Source organism: Centropristis striata, chromosome 4 (genome assembly GCF_030273125.1).
Source record: "Centropristis striata isolate RG_2023a ecotype Rhode Island chromosome 4, C.striata_1.0, whole genome shotgun sequence".
Taxonomy (NCBI): Eukaryota; Metazoa; Chordata; class Actinopteri; order Perciformes; family Serranidae; genus Centropristis; species Centropristis striata.
In genome coordinates this window covers 21,937,982-21,963,202 of record NC_081520.1, presented here as the reverse complement: position 1 = coordinate 21,963,202, position 25,221 = coordinate 21,937,982, and the positions used below count along the sequence as shown (strand labels likewise).

Sequence of the window (25,221 nt, the reverse complement as noted above, 5' to 3'; positions counted from 1 at the left end):
GATAACTCAGAGAGTGATCTGTTTGCATCAATACCAAAGCCACTGTATATGTCACAAATACCATTCATACTTGGGTTATGTATTCCTGCATTGGTGACTATGCCCCTTTGCCACAACTGGAGAGGAGTTAGCCCCCCTTGTGTTGAAAGACCATGGTTATTCCACTGGTTCTGAAATTCAGAGGCAGCTCTCTGAATTCGTGGCAAATAAATATAATGAAGACAAAATAAATGTAACTCATTAAGTGAATCTAAAACATCATGCTCCTCCATAAAGTTGAAAAGATTAACAAAATTAAATGACACTACTCGATTTAGCTCTGCCCATAATCTTTCAATTCTTTGATTATGCACTGATCTGCCAGTAATAATACTACGTCTGTTCAGTCCTCTCCTGTAGAGCATGAAACGGGCAACACCAGTGTTTTCCATTCCATGATCGCTTCTAACCCTGGACGGTATTCCAAAGTTCTGAACACCAGCAATGAATAGAGACAAAACACTAGAGGCTCTGTTGTTGACTAGACAAGCAAGGTAGATGATGGTTCGACTGAAACCATCAACACAGCCATGAAAGACCATCCTCCACCTCACAAGTTTGTGGTTTCCGTCGATGTGCCTAAGAGAAATTGAAATCATAGTTAATTGTGTGGGAAAAACAGTGATGTAAGAAGTATTCACATCCTTTACTCAAGCAAAAGTATAAATACAGCAATGTAAAAATACTCAATTATTCAGTCCTGCATTAAATATCTTAGTTAAGTAAAAGTATATAAGTATTGTGAGCTTGCTGTAGTTAAAGTATTGCAGTAAAAGAAGTGTTTGGTTCATCTGACTGATATATTATTATATATGACATCATTAGATTATTAATAGTGAAGCATCAGTGTTAGAGCAGCATGTTACTGTTGTAGCTACTGGAGGTGGAGCTAGTTTACACTACTTTATATACAGTTAGCTAGTTTCGATTTCATTTAACAATGTGTTGTATTTTAAAATCTGGTTATATTATCCATTGTGTCAAATATGTTTCTGAAAAGTAACTAAATCTGTCAAATAAATGTAGTGGAGTAGAAAGTACAATATTTCCCTCTGAAATGAAGTGGAGTGGAATTATAAAGTAGCATCCAATGGAAATACAAGTACCTCAAAGTTTAGTCAATTAACTGGTAGTTTCCACCACTGGGGAAAAGTATAACAAAGCCAAAGTTATGCATGAATAATTCAATAATAAAAGAAAATTCTTGATTATGAGCTCTTTTACTTTTGATGTATGACTTATACTTGTAATCAAGTGTTTTTACACTTATTTTCATTGAAATAAAGTAAGTACATCTTCCACCACGTCCAAGTGAATTGTAAGAAACTGATTAATGACTTTGTGCTACTTGATTTACTCTAAGTTATATTGTTGGGAATTTACTCACCATAATTGATTAGGGGTTGCAACACTGTAAACTCGTCGACGTATTGCATGGTGTCTTCTGAAGGACCGTCCAATAGGGTCAATTTGTTGCAGGCTCTGTCTAACACGCCACCTTTGAATGCGTAGTCCACGTGACCTCAAGCTCCCATGCACATATCGTTCACCTGCATTTGTGGTAGACTGAAGAATTTCACCAATAACTCTGTTCAGGTTGTCATTTGATAGTGTTACATATGTTAGTGGCTGAACACCAAGCTGCTGTCTGTGCCTGTAGAGAGTCTGACAGCTTACCCCTAAGCATGTTGCAATGCTTTTCCAGTTCATTCCAAGGGATACTAAATGAGAGATTTGCTCCTGTGAAATGCTGTATCTAGGTCTGCCCTGATGTCCAGTCATGACAGGTGGAGGCAACAGAGCATAACTGTTGTCAGCCCTGGTTCTTTGTCTGGTTTCATGAGCAGTAAGCAAACACTGAAGACATCCATACAAGGACTCTAATGTATTGACTGCAACTCTATTTCTTGAATCTTCAACAAATCTTGAGATTGACAGAAATCCAGATAAGGTTTGAGTGTGATCACGAAGTTGTCCATACAGCCTTTCATGAACAAAAGAATCTGTAGTTTCTCCTTGCAGTCGTTCAATACATTGTAAGACATTGTTAAAAAAATGTCTAATGTCATCTTCATTGCTACTTACTCCAAAAATTAAAAACTGCAACAAATAAGAAATCAGGAAAACTTTGAATAGCTTCATTGTAAAGTTCTGCTATTTAATATCAAGTTAGGATAAGCTGAGTAAGTCTTGCGTATGCATTTCCTGGTTTGAGAGTGACTTCCTGCTCCAGGAGGAGGAGCTATATATGTGAGAAGTATATATGTGTATGTGAAAGGAGAATGTATGTGTGTGAGAGTGAAAATATATGTATGTGAAAGGAGAATGTATGTATGTGTGTGAGAGTGAAAATATATGTATGTGAAAGGAGAATGTATGTATGTGAGAGTGAAATATATACGTATGTGTAAGGAGAATGTATGTGTGTGAGAGTGAAATATATACGTATGTGTAAGGAGAATGTATGTATGTGTGTGAGAGTGAAAATATATGTATGTGTGAGGAGAATGTATGTATGTGAGAGTGAAATATATACGTATGTGTAAGGAGAATGTATGTATGTGTGTGAAAGTGAAAATATATGTATGTGAAAGGAGAATGTATGTACGTGAGAGTGAAATATATACGTATGTGTAAGGAGAATGTATGTATGTGTGTGAGAGTGAAAATATATGTATGTGTGAGGAGAATGTATGTGTGTGAGAGTGAAAATATATGTATGTGAAAGGAGAATGTACGTGTGTGAGAGGAGAATGTATGTGTGTGAGAGTGAAAATATATGTATGTGAAAGGAGAATGTATGTGTGTGAGAGTGAAAATATATGTATGTGAAAGGAGAATGTATGTGTGTGAGAGTGAAAATATATGTATGTGAAAGGAGAATGTATGTGTGTGAGAGGACCAGAATGAATTATGGCTTGTACGGCCCCTCATAACACGGTGCACGGTCCCTGCAGGTGGCAGTGATGACAGGCCTGTGGCAAACATAAGCACATCTCCAAGATGTACTGTAGTCTGGTTTTCTGCAAAATAGAGGAAGTCAAAATTGCTTTGTTTTAGTAAGTGTAGTGCATTATCTTAAAACACAAGATTAAATATTGATATGATACTTTAAGATAAACATTAATGGATAGAGGTCAAACATTTTTAAACCTTCAGTGTCAAGGAGATAATCGGCCCAAAATCCCAGCGTTTTGCCTTCCTCCTGCCTCCTGTTGCTTCCTGCTGGACTCAGTTGTGGTCTGAAGAGGGCCTCCATGTCTGCAGCAGTGAGCTTTTTGTCTGAGAGGCATAATAGAGGGGCTAGCACACTACGATGCTGCTGCAATGCTGTAAGAAACTGCAGAGTTCCAAGTCCATCTTTGAATCTATTAGAAAAATGGTTATGGAACAAATTGTTTTAATTTAGTTTCAAATGAGCCATTCAGCACATGAAAAGCCACACATTCATGATTGGAAACAGTTACTGTATTCAAAGCATCCTTCTTTTATCTTGGTCATTAACTCGAAAATGCATTTCCTGCACGAAAAGCATCTGAATGCTGAGAGCTGAAATAAATTACAAAGTTTTGCTGAAAACGCAGAAATATAAGAGGAACTGCTACAGTAAATATTGTTGAAAATGTAAAATTATTTGCTTGAAAAAGCTGAAAGCTCAGATCCATTGCATTGCAGAAAAACTGGACATCTGCACTTAGTAGTTGTTGTAGCAGTCATAGAAGTTGTAGTAGTGAGAGAGGGAGGGAGAGCACAAACTGATGGGGGTCTAATCAGCCAATCAGCATCAGTTATGTGTAACTGTACAGTGCCTTGCAAAAGTATTCATATACATATTCATACATCCCTTTGGATGTTTCACCCTTTTGTTGCTTTAACACATGAAATCATGGTCAATATAAGTTGGCCTTTTTAAAAATAATTTGCAAAAAAAACATCTTTAATATCAAAGTGAAAAAAGATTTTTACAAAATAGTATAAATCAACTAGAAAATTTCCTCTGGGGGAAATTTTGAAAGGGCCACGGGGGCTACTGCCGGTGTGTGTACACTATGATGAGATTCTTCAGAGATTTCAAACAATTAATACTAGTAATGTTATGATACTATATAATATACAAGGAGCACACCTACAACAAACATTCCTCTTCAAGTATTTATTTATACAGCAGCCTATGCCCTTTAACCTCAAAATGTGTGTGTGTGTGAAACATTTGTATCTGGAGGAGTGTGCGCGCTTACGCGCGCATATGTGTGTGTGTGTGTGTGTGTGTGTCCGTGTATCTTTAACTGTTATTACATTAAATGACCAGTGTGTGTGCGTGCGTGTATCTTTAACTGATATTACATTAAATGACCAGTGTGTGTGTGCGTGCGTGTATCTTTAACTGTTATTACATTAAATGACCAGTGTGTGTGTGTGTGCGTGTATCTTTAACTGATATTACATTAAATGACCATTGTGTGTGTGCGTGCGTGTATCTTTAACTGTTATTACATTAAATGACCATTGTGTGTGTGCGTGCGTGTATCTTTAACTGTTATTGCATTAAATGACCAGTGTGTGTGTGTGCTTGCGTGTATCTGTAACTGTAATCACATCAAAGCATCAAAGGCGTTGGGGTCGACCAATCACAGCAGAGCAATCAACGGAATTAACAGCTGTGGAATCTTCTGGCAGAGTGAAAGCAGCCAGAGGTGGGCAGAGTGAAATTTCTGGCCTCGAATAGAAAGCATTTTTGGCAAAACCATAATACCTATCGTTGATCCGACTTCACTTTGAGCGTCCTGAGTTCTTCCTGAACCTCTACATATGTCTACATATTTTTTTTAAGAAAAATGAAAAAATAGCTTTGTTAGAGCGATCTAAAAAAACAGTTAAATCTCACTTTTTCCTAAATCTTCCTGCGTTTTTAATATGGGACCCAATGAGGCTGTTGGTGGTTTTGGTGGCGCATCTTTGCATCGTACGCCCAAACTTTAACTCTGACAGCTTTACCAGAGGATTGTGAGTGAGAAGACAAATTTTCCTACATTTCTATGTATAAATTATTTCTGTAGAGTGGAATTTGCGGCCTGGAGTGCAGTTTTCAAATTTATTTTTTGACAGTTTTACCTCTCCCTCTACACTCTGAGCGATGACATCACACACTCTGACACGAACATTCCGTGCAATACACACCCATTATAATCTCAGAATTTCTCCAAAAATGATCATGGTCATTGAACAGGGATTGATAAAAAACTATATGACCTATCGAAATGCAAATTAATACACCAATACACAAGACTTGTGTCTACTGTTTAAAGTTTAAATGGAGTCTCTAGGTGAAATTATGCCGGAGAAGTAGACGTCTGAAAATCTTCAATTAATGTTCTTTTTTGCTAATTTTCTTTCGGCCGTCCCATTCATTTCAATGAAAAATGTTGGGCAGGGTTTGGCGACTTACGTCGCGAAAAATTCGTATTCCATAGAGAAAAGTAATAGCACACCGATCCCGATCAAACCGCACGTTTTGATATATAATTTGCAACTCTTCGAGTTGCAGGACAACTCGAAGAGTTGCAGGACTAGTGGCGGGACGAAATTGCATCCGCAAGGGGAATAAGAAGAAATCCACAGTATAACTGGTCCCTACAGCTATTGCTGTATGGGACCAGTGCTCGGTGCGATTGCCCCGAGGCCCTAATTAAAAATCTATGAGGTAAAATAAATATGTTTGATCTTTTCTCTGAGTTACTAGAACTGTTCTTTTGTCTGCATGGTACAATTGCAGGAATAGTGATGGACCAGAGACTGGACCTCCCAGGCATACGTTTTTTTATACAACGATCACTTTACACACATCAACTGTACTCAGCTGATCTCCATTTCACTAACTGTGACACTGCTGCATCAACTAGCTGGAACTTTGTTGAATTAGTTCAGTTACTTTAAAGGGGATGAATACTTATGCAATCATTTATTCTAACTTATAGATTTTTAATTAGGGCCTCGGGGCAATCGCACCAAGCACTGGTCCCATACAGCAATAGCTGTAGGGACCAGTGTTAACTATTGTTATACTGTGGATTTTTTCTTATTCCTCTTCCGGACGCAATTTCGTCCCGCTACTAGTCCTACAACTTGAAGAGTCGCAGGACAAATTATATATCAAAATGTGCGGTTTGATCGGGATCGGTGTGCTATTACTTTTCTCTACAGAACACGAATTATTTGCGACGTAAGTCGCGAAAAACTGCCCAAAATTTTGCATTGAAATGAATGCGACGGCCGAAAAAAATGAGTGAAAAACAACAATAATTGGAGATTTTTAAACGTCTACTTCTCCGGCATAATTTCACCTAGAGACTCCATTTAAACTTTAAACAGTAGACACAAGTCTTGTGTATCGGTGTATTAATCCACGTTTCGATACGTCATATATTTTTTTATCAATCCCTGTTCAATGACCATGATCATTTTTGGAGAAATTCTGAGATTGTAATGGGTGTGTATTGCACGGAATGTTCGTGTCACAGTGTGTGACATCATCGCTAGAGTGTAGAGGGAGAGAAGAAACTGTCAAAAAATAAATTTGAAAACTGCACTCCAGGCCGCAAATTCCACTCTACAGAAATAATTTATACATAGAAACGTAGGAAAATTTGTCTTCTCACTCACAATCCTCTGGTAAAGCTGTCAGAGTTATAGTTTGGGCGTAGGACGCACAGATGCACCACCAACACCACCAACAGCCTCATTGGCTCCCATATTAAAAACGCAGGGAGATTTCTAAAAGAAGGGAGATGTAACAGTTTTTTTAGATCGCTCTAACAAAGCTATTTTTTTCATTTTTCTTTAAAAAAAACATATGTAGACGTTCAGGAAGAACTCGGGACGCTTAAAGTGAAGTCGGATCAATGATAGGTATTATGGTTTTGCCAAAAATGCTTTCTGTTCGAGGCCAGAAATTCCAGTCTGTCTACCTCTGCTGTCACTATGCAGGAACAGGTGCCAGTTAATTCTGTTGATTGCTTTGATCTGATTGCCTTTGATCTTTGATGTGATTACAGTTACAGATACACACACACACATTTTGAGGTTAAAGGCCATAGTTTGAAATCTCTGAAGAATCTCATCATAGTGTACACGTACCGGCAGTAGCCCCCGTGGCCCTTTCAGAATTTCCCCAGAGGAAATTTTCTAGTTAATTTATACTATTTAGTAAAAATCTGTTTTCACTTTGATATTAGAGGTTTTTTTGCAAATTATTTTTAAAAAGGCCAAATTATATAGACCATGATTTCATGTGTAAAAACAACAAAAGGGTGAAACATCCAAGGGGTATGAATACTTTTGAAAGGCACTGTATGTGGAGCCTGAAGTGCTAAAACATTGATGAGAGAGACACACAAATCCTGCTTAAGGAGCACTCGAATAAAACACCATAGCTTAAAATCTGTGGGTTATCTTGTCAAAATATCTTCACTGTGAACACCACAAGGCTTTAATGAAAATGTACATGTTTAATGTGTGTGGATAAAGTTAAAAATAAATACAGATAAATCAGTTCCAGAATCAGCATATTGGTGTTTTTGTACTGTTTACCTTTTTTTTTATACCAAAAGTATAAAAAGGTATGAAAAGGCTGAAAGTGTCAAATAATGTCATGGGAAAGCTGAACATTATGATGGTTGAAAGGTTTAAATAATACAAAATTTGAAAGAGTTACAGTGTGCCAAAAATATATGGAAGAAGAGCGAGTTGTTGCTGTCTAATAAAATGTATAATGAATGCCGCCTAGTCAGCATTCACACTAATAAATATACATGAAAATTTCAAATTAAAATATTTGTTTTCATGGATGCATTAATATTACCTTTCCATGACACTCGCATTTCTGTAGAGAATGTACCATCTGAGGTACTCCTCCACAATATCCTGCTTCTCCTTGAGGTCCTTCACACGTCTGAAACATCCAGCAGTGTGGAACATGGTGCTGTTCTGCAGAATGAGATCTTGCAGAGACTCCAGGGAATTTGCATTCTGAACCTGAAAAATATAACTTTAATGAATATTGTTTAACAATAACAAACGAGCAGACAAGTGTATTTTTTTAAAGACTTGTGACAGATGGCCAGGAAATACAAGCGAGACCCCATATCTAGGGTTCCCCCTTTTGATTTTCTTTATATCCTCTCGACTAAGCACTCTTAAAACAATGCTAAACTCTTCTGGAACCTTTGGTTGTATTGTTACCTAACCATGACATGCATCTGTTATACCTTTGAGAAGGTTATGGAGAATATTTTCTTTCTCTCCTTTCACTCAGTCTCATTGATGGCTACAACACATTTGGGATTTTGCTAATATATCATATATTGTTTGCTTGCAATGGGGGTGAATTGAGAGAGAAAAAAAAACACTACTCCCTGCAATCTGTTGATGGGAGCAACTGATAAATATTACTACCAATATTCGGCTATGAAACAGTACAATCAGTGCTCTAGCAAATTTCAGTATTCATTTGAAGTAATTCGTGTTATTAAAAGTTCAAAGTTTAGGACTCTTCCTACCTCACGCAGAACTTTCCCTATCTCCTCATCTGTTACATCTGTTACTGTGGCTGTGAAACCAGGCTGGCCTAAAATGTGGTTCACCAGGTTCTTGGAGAGGAAATGTGGGGCTGGTCCTCCATGCACTATACTCACTGCAATCATTTTCCCTGCCAAGAAATACTCATCTTCCCTGACAGCTGTTATACAGAGTACAGGGGAAGCACATACAATTAAACATTACATTATTTTTCAATACGCAATAAAATGAAAAAGCATCAAATAATAATATGCAAGTTTCACAAAAGTACTGTCAAAGGTAAATCAAATAAATAATTCACACCCAAATTAACTACAAAATTACCATTGGAATTGTAGACAAGGTAGCGGCCTTCTGAAGGTCCATCAAAAATCAGGCGATCTTTGAGATGACTCATCAAAAGGGGGAGTTCTGAGGAGTTCTCTCCTTGGACCACCTGTATCCAAGCCCTCTTCAAAACAACCAGCATCGTCAGTGAACTTCACAAGCATGTCAGTGTTTTCTGAGTAAGAGCTACGCTTAAATCCTCTTACAGCTCCATCCCACACATTCGACCTGGCTACATTGAACCTGCTGACTTTTTTGTGGTCAACAGCAAGTGCCAAATCTGTAATGATTTCTTGAGAAGAGACACTTGTATGCCTAGAAAGAAGTAGAAATTAAGTAATGAATGACTTCAAATGTACAAGACCTCTTACAAGCATATTTTAGTAGCAAGCAGTTTGAACACTAATGCAAACAATATGATTAAAAAGGAAACATCTGAGAGGAAAGCCATTTGGGCACAGCATACAGACAGGCAACATGGCTTTACAATCCATAGTTTCACCAGGATATAGCAGTCAGATCTGCAGTTCTGTGGGAGTCAACAACAGCTAAGGGCAGACAGTATTTGTTATTACTGTTGTAATAATAATTTAGTGACATACTCAGGTTCCTCTGTCAAAACATGATGTCTTTGATTAGCAGTTTCCTCCTCCTCCTCCTCCTCCTCATCATCATCGTCAATGACAACGGGTGCATACAGGTCTGTGTACTTCTTGCAAAAAGAACAAAACATTAATTTACATCCCCCTATGCTTTCTTACACACGAAAAAAACGACAACAAACAAACACAGACCCATAATAACCGCTCCTGGTGGCAGAACATCCTGCGGTACTTTGAATAGCTTCCTCTGTATCAGACAGTATAATCTGAAATATATAAAAACAATAATTGTTATTTAATTTTTACCTTATTTTTTAAAATAGAAAATGTGACACGAAACTATAAGACAAATTTCAGCCAATTCTATTTCTAATCCCAAATAAAAATTATCAACTCAAAAGAAGAAAAAAACTAAGCAATTGTCACTGACAATGTAATAAAAATGAAGCTGGTAGTGATATGGTTCTATCAGAAGAGGAGTTACCCAAAATAACCTGATAAAAACTGAAACTTCAACTGCAAATAAACAAAAACCCAAAATAATTAAATGTGGACTCTTAAACATCAGATCCTTATCATCTAAAGCTTTATTAGTAAATGAGTTAATATCAGATTGCAATATTGACTTACTTTGTCTTACTGAAACCTGGCTGCGTGATGAAGAATATGTTAGCCTAAATTAATCTACTCCTCCTAGTCATATTAATACTCATATCCCTCGTGGCACAGGCCGAGGAGGAGGAGTTGCAGCGATATATGAGTCAAACCATTTAAAAGCCTTGTTCTCAGTCTTTCACACCCAACCTGGAAAAACCAACAGCCAATCCTATTTGTCATAGTTTACCGGCCTCCCGGTCCATATTCAGAATTTTTATCACAATTCTCTGAGTTTTTATCAAGCCTAGTACTAATTACAGATAAGGTAATTATTGTAGGTGATTTTAATATTCATGTTGACATTGATAATGATAGCCTTAGTACTGCTTTTATCTCTTTACTAGAATCGATTGGCTTTAATCAGAAAGTTCATGAAGCCACTCAATCTTTTAACCACACCCTCGACCTTGTGTTGACGTATGGGATTGTAATTGAACATTTAATAGTTTTCCCACAAAATGTGTTATCAGACCATTATTTAATAACTTTTGAAGTCCTGCTACTGGACTACTCGCTAATAAGCAAGAGTTTCTACACTAGATGTCTATCTGATAGTGCTGTAGCTAAGTTCAAGGAAGTGATTCCACCTGTCTTTAACTCTTTGTCGTGCTCCAACATAATAGAGGACTATGTTAACTTCAGTCCTGCCCTAATAGATAACTTTGTCGACAGTACTGCAGATTCACTGCGAACAACGCTAGATTTTATTGCCCCACTAAAAAAGAATATAATAAAACAGAAAAAGTTAACTCCATGGTACAATTGTGAGTCTGAGACATCCTTAAACCCTGGAGCCCTAGAAACGGGTACAAACCCTGATAAGTATTTAGATCGCTTTGCTGCCATCACTTTCCAACAACTAACCTCAATGATTTCCTCATCTAAACCGTCAACCTGTCTCCTAGACCCCATACCAACAAGGTTTCTTAAAGAGGTTCTACCTTTAACGGGCACTTCTTTCTTAGATGCAATTAACTTGTCATTATTAACAGGCTATGTGCCACAATCATTTAAAGTAGCTGTAATTAAACCTCTTCTCAAACAGGTTAATTTAGATCCTGGCGTTTTAGCAAACTATAGACCAATATCTAACCTCCCCTTCCTCTCTAAGATCCTGGAGAAAGCAGTCGCAAATCAGCTTTGTGATTTTCTTCAACACAATAGTCTATATGAGGACTTCCAGTCAGGATTTAGAACTCATCATAGCACAGAAACAGCATTGGTAAAAATTACAAATGACCTTTTAATTTCTTCTGACAATGGACTTGTCTCTGTCCTTGTCTTACTAGATCTGAGTGCTGCATTTGATACAATTGACCATCGTATCCTATTACAGAGACTGGAACATGTAATTGGCATTAGAGGAATGGCACTGGGCTGGTTTAAATCGTGCTTATTAGACCGTTTCCAATTTGTTCATGTGAACAATGAATCCTCCGTGCGCACTAATGTTAACCACGGTGTTCCACAGGGTTCTGTGCTTGGACCAATTTTATTCACCCTTTATATGCTCCCTCTAGGTAATATAACTAGAAAACATTCAATTAACTTTCATTGTTATGCTGATGACACTCAGTTATATATATCAATCAAGCCAGGTGAAACTGATCAGCTAGCCAAACTTAATGCATGCCTTAAAGACATAAAAACCTGGATGGTCCACAACTTCCTAACGTTAAACTCGGAAAAAACGGAAGTGATTGTGCTGGGACCCGAACACCTCCGAAACTCATTATCTAAAGACTTATTTAGCATCGATGGCATTACCCTGGCCTCCAATACCACCATAAGGAATCTTGGAGTCATCTTTGATCAGGATCTGTCATTTAACTCCCATATAAAACAAACTTCAAGGACTGCATTTTTCCACCTACGTAATATTACAAAAATTAGACACATCCTGTCTCAAAAGGATGCAGAAAAATTAGTTCATGCTTTCGTTACTTCAAGGTTAGATTACTGTAATTCCTTACTGTCAGGCTGCTCCAATAAATCCCTTAAAACTCTTCAGTTAGTCCAAAATGCTGCGGCTCGTGTACTAACAAGAACCAAGAAAAGAGATCATATTTCTCCTGTTCTAGCTTCGCTGCACTGGCTCCCTGTAATTTCCAGAATTGAGTTTAAAATCCTTCTTCTTACTTACAAAGCTCTAAATGGTCAGGCACCATCATATCTTAAAGACCTCATAATGCCATATTACCCTTCTAGAGCACTATGCTCCCAAAATTCTATGTTACTTGTGGTTCCTAAAGTCCTTAAAACTAGATTGGGAGCCAGAGCCTTCAGTTATCAAGCTCCTCTCTTGTGGAATCATCTCCCAGTCTCAGTACGGGAGGCAGACACCCTCTCTTTATTCAAGAGTAAACTTAAAACTTTCCTCTTTGACAAAGCCTATAGTTAGGGCTGGCCGAGGCCTGCCTTGGACCAGCCCCTAGTTATGCCGCTATAGGCCCAATGTGTCGGGGGACACGATACACCGGGGCCCTCTTTCTCTCTCTCTGATGTCCCAATAATATATGTCACAAGCTTTTATTTTCCCAGAGTACTCGCACTTTTCTCTGTTCTCTCTCTTCACAGGGTGTCGAGCTGTGGTCCTGCTCGGCATCACTCCTGCTGGTCTCACTGCTGTGGATCTGGTTTGGCCCCAGATGGGAATGCTCCTCTCCTGGTCCACTCACCATCACTACTGGCCAATGGTGGCGCATCAACACCTGCTGCTGTGCCCTCCCAGAACTCCTGCTCCTCTCTGTCTCTCTCTCCCTCTCGGACTCCACACATGGTGCAGAGCCGCCTAGTCCCCCGGTCCAGGGAATCTCCAAGACCACATCCCCACGGGCAGACCCAACACACCCCCCAGTGAGGAGGCCCCCATGAGGGAACACTGGAGCTAAAAACTAAAAGACAACAGGACAGGATAAAAACTAAAAGACTAAAAGACAACAGGACAGGATAAAAACTAAAAGACTAAAAGACATCAGGACAGGATAAAAACTAAAAGACTAAAAGACATCAGGACAGGATAAAAACTAAAAGACTAAAAGACAACAGGACAGGATAAAAACTAGAGTAATCAGTTAAAAGCTAGACCAAACAGGTGGGTCTTGAGCCGCTTTTTAAAAACATCAACATTCTCTGCAGTCCTGATGCCCTCTGGCAGGCTGTTCCATAGGCGCGGGCCATAATGGCTGAATGCAGCCTCCCCATAGGTTTTAGTTTTTACTCTTGGAATAATTAAAAGGCCGGTAACAGAGGACCTCAGGACCCGCGAGGGTTGATATGATAAAAGCATATCCGATAGATAAGATGGCCCAAGACCGTTAAGACATTTAAAAACGAATAAAAGAACCTTGAAATTGATCCTAAAACACACAGGGAGCCAATGCAGTGATTTTAAAACCGGTGTAATGTGTTCCCGCCCTCTGGTCTTCGTCAGCACGCGTGCGGCTGAGTTTTGTAGTAATTGTAAATTGTGGATGCTCTTTTTGGGAAGACCAGAGAGCAGGGCATTACAATAGTCTAAACGACAAGAGATAAAAGCATGCATCAGCACCTCCGTGTTGGCCTGAGAGAGAAATGGGCGGACTCTGGCTATGTTCTTAAGATGATAAAAACCTATCTTTGTTATATTTTTTATGTGTGGAATAAAACTGAGCTTAGAGTCGAAAATGACGCCCAGGTTCTTTACACATTTTGAAGTTGTAAAATCTTGTAGTTTTGGTAAAAGTTTCTCTCTCTTGCCTTCAGGACCGATGACTAAAACCTCTGTTTTGTCCTGGTTGAGCTGTAGGAAGTTCACTGCCATCCATGACTTGATATCTAAAATACAGTTTAAAAGGGAATCAATTGGCTCTGTGTCATCAGGAGACACGGCAATGTACAGCTGTGTGTCATCAGTGTAGCTGTGGAAGCTGATGCCATGTCTCCTGATGACGTCCCCAAGGGGAAGCATATAGAGATTAAAAAGAATTGGACCTAAAATTGACCCTTGGGGAACCCCACACTTGATTTCATGTGTTCTGGAGGAGCATGTATCCATACTTACAAAGAAACTTCGATCTGAGAGATAAGAACTGAACCAGTTAAAAACAGTACCAGAGAGGCCGACCAGGGTTCGGAGTCTGTTTAATAAAATGTGATGGTCTACTGTATCAAAGGCGGCGCTGAGATCCAGTAGAACCAAGACGTTACAAGATGTTAATTTCTGTGAATCTAAATAATACCTGAAGTCATTTAAAATCTTTAAAAGAGCTGTCTCGGTACTGTGGTTCATTCTAAAACCAGATTGATATTTCTCTAAAATGTTGTTTCTATTTAAAAAATAATTTAACTGGTTAAAAACCAGTTTTTCTAAAATTTTACTTAAAAATGGTAAGTTGGATACAGGCCGGTACTTATTTAAAATGTTGGGGTCTAGATTACTCTTCTTCAGAAGGGGCTTCACCACTGCCGTTTTGTAGGCAGTGGGGAAGACACCCGTCTGAAGAGAGTAATTCACAACATTTAAAATGTGTTCCTCAAAGAAAACATAAAATTATTTTAAGAGCGATGTGGAAATAGGATCTAAAAGGCAGGTTGTTGAGTTTACTTGGGAGAAAACTCGACCAAGTGTCCTTGCATCAACCAGGGCAAAACTCTCCAGTGTTTCCTCAGATAAGAGCGATGGTTCAGGTGTGTAAAAAGTTACATTCTGGGATAAAAGACTGGATCTGATACCATCGATCTTACTTCTGAAGTGGTCTGCAAAGTCCTCGCAGAGGGCCTCCGATGGTGTCATGTGAGCTTTATTAAAACTGGTGTTGGTTAAAAGATCGAAGGTGGAGAAAAGAAACCTGGGGTTGTTTTTATTGTCTGTGATGAGTTTCGAGAAATGGGAAATTCTTGTTTTTTTGACTGCGTTATTGTAAGTTTTGAGTTGTTCACGTAGTATTTCATGATGAACTGTCAATTTAGTTTTTCTCCACCTTCTCTCTGCACTCCTGCAATTTCTGTTTAGTTTTTTGATGTAGGCGGTTCTCCACAGTGGTACAGGTTTTGTTTTTGCAGTTTTAGTTAAAAGTGGAGCTACCAAGTCTAGTGTTGATTTTAGTTTGGAATTAAAATTGTCAGCAATAAAATCACAGGGTGCAGGTAAAACCTCAGCAGGGGTGCTCTGTAAAGTCTCGATAACATTTGCAGCCACTTCAGAAGTCAGGTAACGTTTCCTCACTGTTCTCACCGGGGCCTCCTGAGGGTTAAAACTGGCGATGTTAAAATACACGCAGTAGTGGTCAGACACAGCCAGGTCCACAACAGAGGACACACCAGCGGACAGGCCGTAGGTTATGACCAGGTCCAGGGTGTGTCCTCTGTTGTGAGTTGGCTGTGCGACGTGCTGTTTAAAATCTAGGCAGCATAAAAGGTTTAAAAATTCTCTGGACATTGAGTCCGAGATATTGTCAATATGTAGATTAAAATCACCAGCTATTAAAACCCTGTTGTAAGAAGTGTGGATGATTGATAAAAAATTCTGAAAATTCACTGATAAAAGAAGAAGAGTATTGGGGTGGTCTGTAAACTGTGATGCAGATAATCGGAGGGCTGCTAAAAACAAAGGCGTGATATTCAAATGATATGTAACTGTTAAAAGAAACCTCTTTTGGGTTCAGTGTTTCTTTTAAAAGTGACGCAGTACCGCCTCCCCTCCTGACCCCCCTTGTGGAAAATAAAAATTTAAAATTAGGTGGGCAGGCCTCAGTGAGAACAGCTGGTGCATCGGTGCCAAGCCATGTCTCTGTCAGTAGAAAGATGTCCAGGTTATGATCTGTAGTTAAGTCTTTTATGATGAAGGTTTTGTTACAGAGAGAGCGCACGTTCACCACGGCCAGATTGATGTTCGTGCTGGACATGCGCTCAACAGATGTGGTGATGGGGACCTGCCGGAGGCAGGGCTGCTCTCGTGCTGAGGTTCAAATGGCTGAAATAAAACCACAAAGTCACAGTTTACATTTAAATAGACTGTATATTGCTGTAAATTAACAGTTGCTTTACTCTTAATTGTGTTTCTCATAACATCACACCCACCAGTGTGTCAGCAAGATCAAACTCAGCTCTAGGTCTTCTAACCACAACCTCTGCGTCAGACTCATCACTCTCCAACACCTCTTGTTGTGGATTTGCAAACACAAACGCATACAATGACGTATGTATGTGTATGTTAATAATAAAAGTACAGTAGAAAGTCCTAACTAATAGGAAAATTGGCAAGTACCCCGGATGCCTAATGGCCTCCTATCAACTGCCTGTAAACAGTGAACAAAGTAAAATCATGGGAGCACAGAATGAACAATTGTAGTCTGAAGCTATTTTGACTTACTGTGCTAATAACATTTGGTGTTAGAGTAAACTTACCTTTCTCAAAGTCTTTTTTTCTGCAGAGAAAAAATGTGATCCGCTGATACTGTTTCCCTACTTCTGCCTTGTATTCCGCAAGAATAAAAGGTTTGTCTGTTCCAGGCACATTAATTACTTCAGATGCATCTGGATACAAGAGGATGAAGGGTCCTTGGTCTTCAAGATTTTTATTGAAGTCCGTCATCTTCTTCTGAGCAAACTGATGGAGAGTTTTGGCATCTGCATCAGGGTCTATAAGCAGCGGAAGTGTTATCCCACGCACTGGTTTTAAAAAACCCTTCTGCAGTGTCATCAGTCCAATATTTATCTGCAATAGAAAACAGACACAAATTGGAAAACTTACATGTCATCAGTTTACCATGGTCTATTCTATTTTACAGTATTATTAGCTATATGTTGCTTTATTTTATATTTTTACCTGGTACTATTATGTCTTATGGATTGTATTTTACTACATGTGTGATTTTCTTAAAACATTTTGTATAACATTGTTGGACAGAGACTGATAAATAAGAATTTCATTTTAAACAACTGTTTCTGTCAACTGTTGTAGTCTAATTGTTGTGCACATGACATTAAAATAACTTTGAATATGGATTTTAAATTATGTAGCCTACTGTACATAAACGTTTCTACAGACTGTACCAAAACAAAGCATTACTCACCTGAACATTCCTTTTTTCTTTCTTTTTTTTTTTTACCTATTGAGCCAACTGAAAACTTCTGTCTTTCGTCTGCCTTTTTCTGGCGATATTGCAGAAAAGTATGAAGAGGGTTTGAGGTTCCGCATTGCTTTGACAACAACTCTGTAAGAGAAACATTATACGGCAAAATAATAAGGCAGGGCTCAAAACCGTTTTCTGCTTTGCAAAAAATAGATCATGTGTGCTCCATCGGCCCGCTTCTCACATCTCATCAAATGGTAATATAACGTTACCGATTAACTATACTGCCAAACTGCTCATTATTTCAACAAGTGTTATGCCGAGTTCTGTCTCCACGCCGAAAATTGCACGTATCTTCATAAATAAGACATCTGCCGAATATTGCATCCACGCTAGCTTTATTTCTGGAGATCTATGAATGAAATTATTTTACCAGCTCATATTTTGGGTCGTTTTGGCTCACTAGCGTGAACATGATTAATGATTAAAACCTGAGGGAGGCTGAACTTGCCAAAACACCGGCCCGGTACTACCGTGGGGAAGTTTTATATCCAACTTAAAACTTACTTCACCGCGACCGGGAACCGCTTGCTTGCTAAACGCCTAGAGCCGGTGTTATTGCGTGGCTATCACGAACATAACGGTATAAAAATGCATTACACGTCACTCAGCTTCGAATATAGCTACGTTGATAATGTTAGCAACATAACCTTACCTGAATGCGGTGCGCCTGTAGGCTCAAGTGTGGTTTCGTCCGAGATGGCTTCTTCGCATGTATCAAATAATATCCCCGGAAGCCCTTTGCCACATCCACTGCAAAATCTCGGCCTTGATTTGGAACATAGTTCCTTTCCGCAGCGAGGGCAATACATATTTTTCTACTTCTTCTATGAAACACAGTACCCTACCTTTCTCCTTCACTGCCGAATGGGAAACTGCAGAATGTAAGCGTAAGCATTATTAATGACAGACAGTGCAACCAATCAGGAGGAGGATCAGTGTCCAATATGAACCTACCCTTTCCGGTTTGATGAATTGCTGGTGTGCTGTGTGAATTGCTGGCGTGTTGTGGCGAATTGCTGGCGTGTTGTGGCGAAATGCTGGCGTGTTGTGGCGAATTGCTGGTGTGTTGTGCGAATTGCTGGCATGTTGTGCGAATTGCTGGCGTGTTGTGGCGAATTGCTGGCGTGTTGTGCGAATTGCTGGCGTGTTGTGGCGAATTGCTGGCGTGTTGTGTGAATTGCTGGCGTGTTGTGACGAATTGCTGGCGTGTTGTGTGAATTGCTGGCGTGTTGTGTGAATTGCTGGTATGGTTTGCACTTCAGGGCCACCACATAGATAATCATCACATCCCACAGTGAGATAGTGAGTTTGGAAAGAGAAAGTTTGGTTTCCAGGATAACTCTGAGCATATCTGACATATCTTAGCCTGCTGAACCTTTTCTTTCTGGTGGAGGAACTACTTTTGAAAATGACCAGGTCCCTTGCTCAAGGGGACTCCAGTCCATGACCTGTCAGTCCTGGGATTCAAACCCTTCGGTTACAAGCCCGATTCCTCTCTGTGACCTCTCTGTCAGCTGATCACTTTCATTCTGTTTAGATGCAGCTGTTCATTAGACAGTCTGCTGCCATTCTAACTAATGAATGTGTGTCGACCTGGGTACATTACTGACATTGACCACTGAGAGGAATCTGATGCTGCACACAGAGCAGATCCAGACTGAACACAGTCAGAGCTGATTAACTACTTTATACATTCTAACAATTGTTATCCATTTTTAATCACTTTCAAAGTGTATCGGGTTTGTGTCTGGAGGGCTTTGGCCAGCCTCTCCGTCGTGTCACACATAACACTCCAGTGTCCATTTGCAAGCACAGAGCCAAGGCCGATTTGCCTCTGATCTTTTGTCGGCAAGTGGAAAACCAGGGTTACACATTATGGTGGCAGTCAAAGAATTGGGTCTGTGCGCTGCTTTTGTCTGACAGCAGCACACAGAGACCCGACAGGAGAGCAGGTTAGATCTCTGCACCTCAGAACACCCGAACAGAAACACAGGATTTATTCTCTGTAGTTTGATTTGCATGAACATTTTGAGAGAGACAGAGAGCCAGTGTGACAGCATGCAGAAAGTCACCTGAGAAGTGACTGGATATCACTTATCGGGTTTCAGGGCCTTCAGCGGACATGTCCCCAGCGTTTCAGAGCTTTTTTTCATGATTTCACCCTCCTGTTATGTTGTTGGTTAGCCCTCCTGTTATGTTCGTTTCTCAGGAACAGCAATAATGTTTTTTGGTCAATTTGACTCGGGGTGTGTTTAATTATCCAAAAGTGTCAAAAAATTCCAATAAACATTGTTTATATTTCATTATTAACTCCATTACTAACCATCTCAATCAATATTTAGTGCAATGGTGTTCTTTACCTCTCACTTGTTTTTCATAAAACATGCATGTTAAAACTTTTTTATGTCCATTGGAAATACCTACATACAAAATACAAAGGTTCATTTTACATTTTTAATTTTTTTCTTTTTATGAAAAAAAACTTTTAACTATTTTTAGATTTTTAGACTTTGAAATGGGTCAATTTGACCAACAACATAACAGGAGGGTTAAAATAACAATTTTTTCCCATGTTTTTTCTGATTCAAATTTGTCTGGGTATTTGATAAGAAATGTTTCTGTGGCGTGGAAAACTCAGATTACATACATGCACGGCAGTCCATAAAGTTGGAATTAATTTTTTTTGAGACACAGTCCTCTGTTAAATGTGGTTTATTTCTCATTGTGACATGTTTGGAAAAGATTGATAAATAACGTTTTGAGAAGATATACACTTTATCTGTCAAGAATAAATCACATTGTCACAATCATTTTATGGAAAGAGGTATATATGTATGTATATATATATATATATATATATATATATATATATATATATATATATATATATATATATATATACCTCTCATACAGATATATATATATATATATATATATATACCTCTCATACAGATATATATATATATATATATATATATATATATATATATATATTCCAACTTTATGAGTGACCGTGTATATTGGCTTTTCATGGACGTTAAGGATTTAGGCTACTTTAATGATCATACAGACATCAGCACAATACATAATTAAATAGCAAACATAGCCTACAGGGAGTGGAAATGTCCATGTCACAGTGGATTTGTTTGGCATCACTGTTATAAAGCACTTGAGCTGCATTTCTTGAATGAAAGGTGCCATACAAACTAGCTGCAGCTCCCTCACTCGTGTGCTCCTACATCATCTCAGCTGTCCTTTCTCAATATGCATTAAACTTCCCTAAACTCAAATCTATATTGCTGTGATCTTTGTTATTGAATTACAATTTGTCCCCTCGGTTGTGTGCTATCCACATGGAAATAGCAAGCGTTGAAGTTGGACTGTCTTTATCATTGTGCCTTTCAAAGTTTTTTACCCCCAGCCATCATAGCACTGAACAAGAGTGTGTGCTACACAGTGTTGCTACACTGTGCTGTGCCTTTTTAAATGTATACTGTCCTGAAAAACCTGACTGTGTGAAAACAATTTTCCCTTTGAGGACAATAAAGAACCTAACTAACTATACTGGCTGTGAAAATTACACATATCATGTATGCCACGTCTGAAATGGGGCAGTCTGTGGCCTAGAGGTTAGGAATCGGGCTTGCAACTGGAGAGTCGCCGGTTCGAATCCTGGTACTGACAGGTCTAGAACTGAAGTGCCGTTGAGCAAGGCACCTAACCCCCCTGCACAGCTCCCCGGGCGCAGTAATGTGCATGGTGTGTTCACTTGTGTGTAAAAAAGGATGGGTTAAATGCAGAGGTTGAATTTCCCCATTGTGGGATTAATAAAGTAATCTTCTTCTAAATGCAGTCCTTGTATGTTAACAGGCTCTCTCATTGGTTAGGTTTTATCTATAAATCTAATCTTGGGCTGCTCCCCTCATACCTGTGTAGAAACCAAACTCAGTATGGTCTACACTCTCAAAATATTGTACATGCCAAGAGTGAAAACTGAGTTAAGTAAGAAAGCTTTAAATTACACTGCTCCTTTATCAGAGAATAATTTGCAAAAGGACTTGAAACTGTCTGAGCTGATCACAATCGAGGAATTAAAATCGATTTCAAAGGACAAAGAAATCGCTTTTCATTGCTCGTATTTTCCATGGTTTTCTTGATAATAACCAAAATCATTATCAAGAAACTCATGGAAAATGGCTAGATATAATCCCTTAAATCAAATTCTTATGAAATATTTTTGTTGTTATCATTATATTTGTTCAAACAAATGTATCTTTAGTTGCACCAGGCATTAAATTGAACAAGAAACTGAAGAAAACAAGGGTGGTCTAATATTTTTTTCCATGACTGTATATTTATATATAAATACAGGTTAAGCCCTTTAAATGCAAGGTCAACCCTGGTGGGAAAGGGGTGCATATGTTCCTTTGTCTCTGTCAGTGTGTGTTAATGGGTCTGTGTAGAATGGGGTCAAATTGCAGCTTGCACTCTGGGAAATGACAGGCCAACTCAGCTTCATAAAAACTTGATTGTTTTCAGGGGTAAACTGAGAGTGCTAACCGACAGGAGAGTAAGGGAATCTCTCTCTTCTTTCTTGTCTGACCTAATCCTCATCATCATCATCATCATCATCGTCATCCTGTAAAACACCAACTCGGACCTACTACGCTCTGTCTCTCTGCTCAAACTCATCTACTTTTTTATTTGATGCTTTCATGAGCTTGTAATAGAGAGTTAACCAGCCAAGCCTTCCAGCAAGACAGATTTACAAGACCCTCGTCTACCCATAAACTCTGAGGTAGTTAAAATGTCCCCAACGCATCCAACTTTTTATCTATAGTGCCACCATCAGGGTAAAACTCACATTTTATTAATCTTATTTGGTTGATGACCAAATACCTGCAAAGATAATGACATTTCCATCATTGATCGATTAGCTGATCTGAAGAAAATTCATCTGCAACAATATTGGTAATTAGTTAAATATTAAATACAAAAAAAATGTTGGCTTGAGGTGTAGTTTTACCATTTTGGCACAGTTGTCTTACTTGGGCGCTGTTCAGATGAAAATGGCTTCAAAACGAGAAGTTTTTTTACTTCTCACATTCACAAAAAATGTGTGTATGTGAGAGGTATTCTTTGTGTATGTGAGAGGTAAAATTGTGAATATGAGAGGTAAAACTGTGAATGTGAGAGGTATAATTGTGAGTGTGAGAGGGAAAATTGCAAATGTGAGAGGTAAAATTGTGAATGTGAGAAGTATTTTTGTGTATGTGAGAGGAAAGATTAATTTAATTAAATGAATTAAGACCTATACGGCCACTCAAACAGAAACAATGCCCATTCAAACTTAGTCCCTCTGCCCATCTGTCCTTGAGATGAATGATCCACTTCTGAGTTGATGAAGGTATTCTGGTCATTGAGAGCAGCTCCAGTGTCACCAGCATCTCTCTGTCCGTGTCTCTTTAATAGTGAGCGAGACAGGGAGACAGAGTTTCAGTGTCTCTCTGAGGAGAAGAGGAGTTCATTATGAACATGTATCCTTGAAAGTCGACGAGGAGGAATCAAATTAGGCCATTCTGTCTCTGCTGACACATTGAAGGCCTGACCTTTCTGCTTATGACTGCGGGAGCTCTGTGTGTGTGTGTGTGTGTGTGTGTGTGTGTGTGTGTGTGTGTGTGTGTGTGAGGACGGCATCTTTCTCCTACTAATATATTCTCCCTGATGACGTTTTGCCATTTTTTCGCGTGTGTGTGTAGTTAGAGTATGTGGTGAGGTAGACAAGAATGCAGGAAAGTGGAAAATCACTGTCTTGTTAGGAGAAGAGAGAGGAAGAAAGGAGAATGGGAGTAAAAGAAAAGAAAAGCAACACATGTGTGGCTGGGAACAGAGTCATTGTTCTGATTTCAGACACCTGTCAGTGTGTGCATTTGTCCGGCAGGTCAGAGTTTAAATGGCCACAGATGAGACGGACAATGATGTACCTATAGCAGCCTGAGCTGCTCGGAGATACAGGTGAAGCTCAATAAATTAGAATATCATAGAAAAGTTTATTTATGTCAGTAATTCCATTCATAAAGTGGAAATAACACATTATATAGATCCGTTACACACAGGGAAACTTAGCCTATAAATAATTAACCTATGATAAATCTGAATTTACATTAAAAACCTTTATCTAAAGTATTTACACATTTGCAGAGAAATGGGAAATAACTGTGAAATTAAACATTTGCAGGAAATTGAATAAGATAATATGCAGATAAATTAAACATTTGCAAAGAATATAGATTTAGAATATCATAGAAAAGAAGTAGTTCAAGTCAAATAGCCCCAACCAAGTACTGAGTCATATAGATGGACATACTTTTCAGTGGCCAACATTTCCATATTAAACATACTTTTTTAAAATTGGTCTTTTGTAAAATTACAATTTTTTGAGACACTGAATTTTAGATCTCCATTAAATGTAAGCCATAATCATTATAATTAGAATAAATTAAATAAATGAAGACATAAAATGTTTCATTCTGTGTATAATGGATCTATATTATGTGTTATTTCCACTTTTCGAATTGAATTACTGACATAAATAAACTTTTCTATGACATTCTTATTTATTGAAATTTGCTAAATAAAAAGATATGTGTTGAGGTTTAGGGACACAATCTGCATGCTACACTGAGCTGGTCTTAGTAATGGCCAGCCTTTAATTTGTTTTTTAATTAATTTTTGTTTGTCTTTTTTTCATCACAGAAAAAATTTGAAAAATTTGATAGATTCACTTTATTTCCAGTTCATGAAAGTGAAGGTACTTTACCCTCAGTAATTATTGTACTTCCATAAAGTAGGTGGATTAGAAAAAAAATCAAAATACAAAAATATTTATCAAATGTAATACTGGGGAGCTCCAGCGTACATCATGATCAAAAGGGTGCTTATCTGTTACACAGATGAGTGACAGTGACAGTGACAGGCTCTCTGTGTGGATTGCCCTTTAGTCTCTAGTATGAGCCAAGCTCCAAAAAAACCCTGGATCCCACTCTTTCCAAAATGTAACAGGATAGTACCGAACATTAAATCCTCTCTGAATCATGCACAGCATTTGAGATTGCAGGTTGCACCATAATCTCTCTCTGGTGTTCTTTCTATGCATAGTGTTGGTGTAGAGTTTTTGTAGTGTTTATTTTACAATGATAGACTCCCTGAGAGTCTATTTCTTGATTGAGTCTTTCCCGGCCACACCAAGAGTTAGGTTTCGATTTCATCATCAGCGCTTCACGCCCTCTCATTGGTTGAATCCAGTCGCATCATTGAGGAGTGCAGCCACGACACTAACCGACGTCTTCAACAGCCCCGGGACTACAGGTAGGCTAAGAAACTGAAGTGAATAAATAATGCATGGAATATTTTTTTCACGTTTCAATGCATGGAATATTTTTTTCACGTTTCAATCCGTAAATATCTAAAAACCTTAATGGTAATACATTAAGGGGGCAAACACGGTTTCAATGTGGTTTAGCTAACTTGCTATATCGGTTGTAACGGCACTGCAAATGTTTAATTTATCAGAATTGATATTGTGTTTGTAATGTTAATCACGGTTAAGCAGGTTATTTGACAAAGAAAAACACAGAATTCGTTTGTTAGCTATCTTAAAATAAGCTAGTCTCTCCCGGTGGCTAGCTTTACCGAAGCTACTTAAAAGCTCCCGACTCCCGCCTGAAGTTACGTTGCTAGTGGGTAACTGCGCACTAATTGTATGTTTGTGTTATGTGCAGTTGTGGGAGGTCTACAGCAATGCTGTTCAAAGTACAGTACAAAGGAAAGAAGAAATACGTGAAACTAAATGGAGCCTCACATTCAGAATTTCTCAAGGAGGGTAAGTTAATGTGTCTGCTTCT

General features: G+C 38.6%; 1 pseudogene; it reads right to left on the bottom strand.

Moving 5' to 3' along the window:
- Nucleotides 1-1,153: 1,153 nt before the first annotated feature.
- On the bottom strand, nt 1,154-18,126 carry LOC131970659 (uncharacterized; annotated as a pseudogene).
- Between the last annotated feature and the right edge of the window lie 7,095 nt (nt 18,127-25,221).